Genomic DNA, 5,997 nt, shown 5'->3' with positions numbered 1-5,997 from the left:
AAACATACCATTTATTTGGCTGCTACATCTCACTGATTCATTGTGTCTCTTGATTTTCTTTGATCTCTTGAATAGATGGCCAACAGGAAGTACTCACCCTTGGCCAATTTTGTACATGCCATAGGCCATAGGCTATAGGGCAGTGTTGTCATTATTCATTTTTTATTTTTTTTCCGTATAGGAATCTTCCTTTCTTTGACAAGTTTTCATGTTCTTAAAATGGATTTACATGCTTGCCAAGGTAAAAACCATCCTTAGGTGTCACCGTGCAGTTTTCTTTGTAGTCCAGTGTGTTTAATTGCAGTTTACAACTCCAATATTTTGAATTACAGTGAACATTTATTGTAGTTTGCCAGCATTGTTCTTTGGAGTTCGCACTTTGCATACAATGCATAGAGATTCCCCTATGTGATTAGTGAGCACTAAAATAACGTGGTAGTATACACTCTCCCTTACTTCTGCTTGTATCTATAATGACAAATTACAAGTGAATAAGATGACAATGTACACTCTTCAATTACCTTGGAACCACTCTAGTTTCAACCCTTAACACGAGAGATGATAACAACAGAAATTTTGTTTTGTACTTGAAAATCCCTTAATGGCACTTTATTTAACAGGAAGGATGTTATAATAAATACTTGGACTGACAAAGTGGCAACAATCACAAGTTTATCATTACATATAAAGCACACTAAATAAGGTGGTAATAGATTTAGACCACCTCTGCCACTTACGGGAGTTCCAAAGAGTCCTATAGTATGAGTTGGGTATCACCATGCCCCTCTTTGTCTTTGGTCTCTTTGGTCAGGAGAGAGTGGGCCAATCACCTAGACACCAAGCAGACCAAGCTATCAGGACAAGGAGACAAAATTAACCATGTGACTATCAGGAAAAGCAAGCAAAGTTAACCATGTGACCACTGAAATTATTAGCCATATTTTTCCCAATAATAAATAAGATATATCATAATTAGTAATAATGATAAATTGATAATTTATTTTTAAGGTTACAACCAAGCCAAATATTGAATTGGTGTATGAGAACCCCTTGTTTGTGGGGCAAGGGACCTGCCTCTGTGCAGCAATTTGAGTGCTAAAGATTATAGAGGTGTACATACTCTACCCCCTTTGACTTTGAACCTGTGATTTTCTACGAGGAAACACATACTCTTAGCATATGCAAGAGATGGTTGGTCCTCCCTCTGACTTTGAACCTGTGATTTTTTATGAGAAAACACATACTCTTAGCATATGCAACAGATGGTTGGTCCTAAAAGTATAATGATGATAAATGACCACTCTATGCTTCTATGTTACCTCTAGGTGCTTGAGATGGATGGTGGTTGTGCTGGAGTTATTTAATATTGGTTGTTGTTTTTTATGATTATCCCTTTGGCCTTAATCTTTGAACTTTGTGATCTCTATAATGTATACGACAATGGACCAGTTATGTTTAATGGGGATCACATACCCCAATTTTACCTCATTGTAAGCTCCTGCTATATACATATTTTAAAAATATGTTTCGTACATTTTTGTTTCATCAATAGTAGGTATATAAGCATATATCGCAGAAAATAAATTGGGAATCAAATGTGACCAGCATATACTAAAAGAAATTTGAAAGGCCCTACAAAATACAAAAGCCCTAAATTTTGAATTTTAATTTTTTAAATAAAATAATTTTTTGTTTGAAATGCTTCCATCAAGACAATGGGAATTGCAGATGGCCAACTTGTGAAGGGATGTCTATACCCGACCTCTCCAGATGAAATGGCTCGTTGCAGATGAAAATTACCCTATAAGGAGAAAACAAACTAACTTTGGTGGGAAATAACAACACCCTCCTTTAACCACCCAAAAACTAGATCTCATTGAGATTTTTTATTTTAGAATTGAAAAACATGATAGATGCATCTCATCATCCCATGAAATGTTTTATGTATATGATAAACCGATGAATATATTTAATTGGTGACAATAAAATACAAGATTGATACTTAAACATGTATGGATCTTCAATCCAATGTATTTGATGTGTATAAAAGAATATGAAGCCCTCCAACCTTGCTACTAGTGCAAGGTAGATAATATGTCCGTACAAGGAAAAATTTTGGTCTTTGCTTGCTTCATCCATCATCACCAGTAATCCTGACAAGAACATTGTCCGTCCTTAATATGGTGATAACGATTGGGATCTCTCAAAATAATTTCTCGTGCAACCATCTTTGAGATAAACTTGCTTGCAGAGTGGCAGTCACCACACACTCGAAGGTTCTTGATGATTCGGATAGTTGTTCCAGGTGGCGTGTTTATTAGCCCAAATACGATTGCAAGCTTTTCATTATGGTGAAGAAGAATGTGTTCCTTCTCTTCCTCCTTCACGTCATTCAACACAAGCTTCTTCTCAGGAACATACCCTGCCACCTTCATTTCTTGATACAATCTCTTCAACACTGCATATGTTTTGTGTGATTGTGGGTGTGATTTATCACCTACAAGGAAGGCATGCACCTGCTTCTTCATCTCAATCCAGCTACATGCCGGGGTCTTTTTAATGCCTTTGTATTTCATCAATTTCTCAACCTTTGCAATATCACCCCACCTACCAACTGAGGTGTAGATGTTTGAGAGAAGTACAAAGGGGTCAGGATTTGTAGGGGCCAAATTAAAAATATGCTTTTCCACGCATTCTCCTATCTCTACATTGTTATGCATTCTACAAGCAATAAGCAAACAACTCGAGACAACCGCATCAGGTTTTATAGGCATGTTGTCGATGAAGTTTTGTGCTTCCTCTAGACGCCCAGCACAGCCTAGAAGGTCAACCATGCAGCCATAATGGCCCATTGTAGGTGTGATGTGATAGTATTCCTTCATGCAATTGAAGTTCTTATAGCCCTCATCCACTAGACCTGCATGGCTGCATGCAGACAAAACACGAACAAATGTTATATGGTCTGGCTTTACACCCTAATGTTTCATTTTTCAAAGAGTTCAAGGGCTTCTTTGCCACACCCATGGATGGCATATCCTACAATCATGGTTGTCCATGAGGCAACATCTCGATGATTCATTTTGTTAAACAGCTCACATGCCTTCTTTATATTCCCACATTTTGCATACATATCTATAACAACATTCATGACAGTGGTGTAAGATTGGAATCCACATCTAATTATGTTTTCATGGATCTCCATACCCTGTTCCAGTGCAGCAAAATTGGCACACACTGGCAGTATACTCGTAAAAGTTTTCAAGTCTGGCCTAACTCCTGCCAATTGCATTCTTTGAAAAAGCTTCAGGGCTTCCTCACCATGTCCATTCTGCACATATCCTGCAATCATTGCAGCCCATGAAACCACATTTTGTTGCGGTATTTCATCAAAGACTTTCACAGCCTCATCAACAAGCCCGTTCTGTGCAAATCCAGCAATCATCCCATTCCAGGAGGTCATGTTTTGCTGAGGCATTTCCTTGAAAAGATTGAGGGCCTCATCAATGAACCCATTCTGCGCAAATCCTGCAACCATCCCATTCCATGAGACAACATTTGGTTGGGGTATCTCCTTAAATAATTTCAGGGCATCATCAACGAGGCCATTCTGTGAAAGTCCTGCAATCATCCCATTCCATGACTCTATGTTCCGTTGAGGCATTTCCTTGAAGAGTTTCAAAAATGACTTAAAATGTCATTTATATATACTGTGTGATGGCAGGCCAGATTTTAAACAACTGGAACAATGGAGTCTTCAAGGATTGCACCATAGAGAACTTTTAAGATAAGAAAGGGCTAGAACAATATGTGTGAAAACATGATAAAGGGGAACCTAAACCATCGGTTTTACCGAAAAGCATCTTTTTGCAATAGAGAACTTTGTCGTCTGAAAAAAATACCTACGAGATTGTTGCCTGCCTTCTACCGCTTGACTCACTGCCCTCATCAACCTTGTGAACTGGAGACCTGCCTTCTTCAAACTTGCTGCTTGCCCAAGTTATTCTCTTGTTGCCCGTGCCCTGGAGATGATGAACTTGCCACGAAGGTAGTAAATAACGGTTGATCAAAAGGCTTTCAAAATAATTTATCGTGCAACCATCTTTGAGATAAACTTGCTTGCAGAGTTGCAGTCACCACACACTCGAAGATTCTTGATGATTCGGATAGTTGTTCCAGGTGGCGCCCAAATATGATTGCAAGCTTTTGACTATGGTGAAGAAGAATATGTTCCTTCTCTTCCTCCTTCATGTCATTCAACACAAACTTCGTCTCAGGAACATACCCTGCCACCTTCATTTCTTGATACAATCTCTTCAACTCTGCATATATTTTGTGTGATTGTGGGTGTGATTTATCACCTACAAGGAAGGCATGCACCTGCTTCTTGATCTCAATCCAGCTACATGTCGGGGTCTTTTTAATGCCTCTGTCTTTCATCAATTTCCCAACCTTTTCAATATCACCCCACCTACCAGTTGCGGTGTATATGTTTGAGAGAAGTACAAAGGGGGTAGGATTTGTAGGGGCCAAATTAAAAATATGCTTTTCCACGCATTCTCCTATCTCTACGGTTGATCAAAAGGAAGGGTTGTTGGTAACAGTAAAAGTAAGTAGGCAGCTGAGTAAAGGTAAATAGTCAGCACTAACCTAGCTAACAACTAACATAGCCAACCAATCGTAGCCATTTTTCATTGAGAACCTCAAACCTTCTACAGGTTTTCAAATCCTTGGCTAGTTATGTTAGTTTTTGGTTCCTCCAAAAGTGTTTTCACACTTACTAGGAGAGTTATTTATGGGATGTGAAAGGCATTTTGTTCAATAGCAACTACCTAAAAATTGAAATATCTGGAAACACTGAAAAATAACCACAAATGAGCTATGAGCAACAGATGTATTTCTAACTTTTAGGCTTTAGCAGAGATAGTAGGAATCATTACGATATACCTAGTTCATAAGACATTTATTTCCAGCATCGTCAAAGCGTGAAAGGAATTGAAAACAAGTCGTTCAAATGGAAGAAAATATCTTTAAAATGTTACCAGATCCCATCTTTAACCAAGGAACTATAGTTGCGCAGGAACAACTCCATTGTTCTGGCATTCCCTTTGATCAAAACTTACTTTCGCTTTTCATCCTTGTTGAAGAAATAAGAAGGGCGATTGTTTCCTACAAAAGAAAGAGAGAAGGAGGCTCTTCAATCTCAACAATGTGAACGGATTTTTCCACCAATGTCTCCTGTGGATGAAGCATTTGCATACTAAAGCAAGGTGGCTCAAACCCTTGTTTAGTGCAAATGGATCATAACCTTTCGCTTTCAGAGGCATAGCCTGGTCTTTGGAATCAATTAGGTTATGGGATTAATGAGTGAGTCAGTTGAGGGGTAACGAGTTAGTTATAAGATTAACTAAGGAAATTGTTTCAATCGTCTAACACTTAATCTGATGGTGTATAGCCAGGACAGCGAGGATCAGAGGAGAGTTTATTTCAAAGGGAAATGCCTTACGGCGTAAATATTATGTGAATATAAAATATAAAAGTTATTTTTAATTAGTTCACAGGCGTAAAGATATGAACTTTAGATGGAAGGGGTTTGTTGATGTTTTTTAATTGAGGACTTAGATTGATTTTAAGGGAATATGCTCAGTCTTAATTCTTATCAATGACTGTAGTGTATTACAGAGTTTATTAGGTTGCATTGACTTCTAATAAATTTAAAAAATTATATTCGTGTCACCTGCCCACCAATTTCCTAGGGATTTGAGATTACTCCAATTCTAATCAGTTCCTCATTATTATTTATAACATTCATTTAATATAAGAAAATTCTATTTAGAAAAATGGTCCATTACTTTTAATAAATTTAAAAACTTCGATTCGTGCCACATGGCTCCCTATGCACCAATTTCACAGGGATTTGAGATTATTCCAATTCTAATAAGTTCCTCATTATTATTTATAACATTCATTATGACGTAAAGCGTTCCCCTTTGAAAACAA

The 5,997-nt window shown here is 37.7% G+C and overlaps 1 pseudogene; it reads right to left on the bottom strand.

Annotated features, from left to right (window-relative positions):
* Positions 1–2,141: 2,141 nt before the first annotated feature.
* Positions 2,142–3,661, bottom strand: LOC149144525 (putative pentatricopeptide repeat-containing protein At3g23330 pseudogene; annotated as a pseudogene).
* Between the last annotated feature and the right edge of the window lie 2,336 nt (positions 3,662–5,997).

Source organism: Pinus tabuliformis, chromosome X, assembly GCF_031772625.1.
Source record: "Pinus tabuliformis cultivar Carrire ecotype Pingquan chromosome X, CPIR1, whole genome shotgun sequence".
NCBI lineage: Eukaryota > Viridiplantae > Streptophyta > Pinopsida > Pinales > Pinaceae > Pinus > Pinus tabuliformis.
Note: the sequence above shows the minus strand (reverse complement) of the source record. Positions and strands in the feature narration are given on the sequence as shown.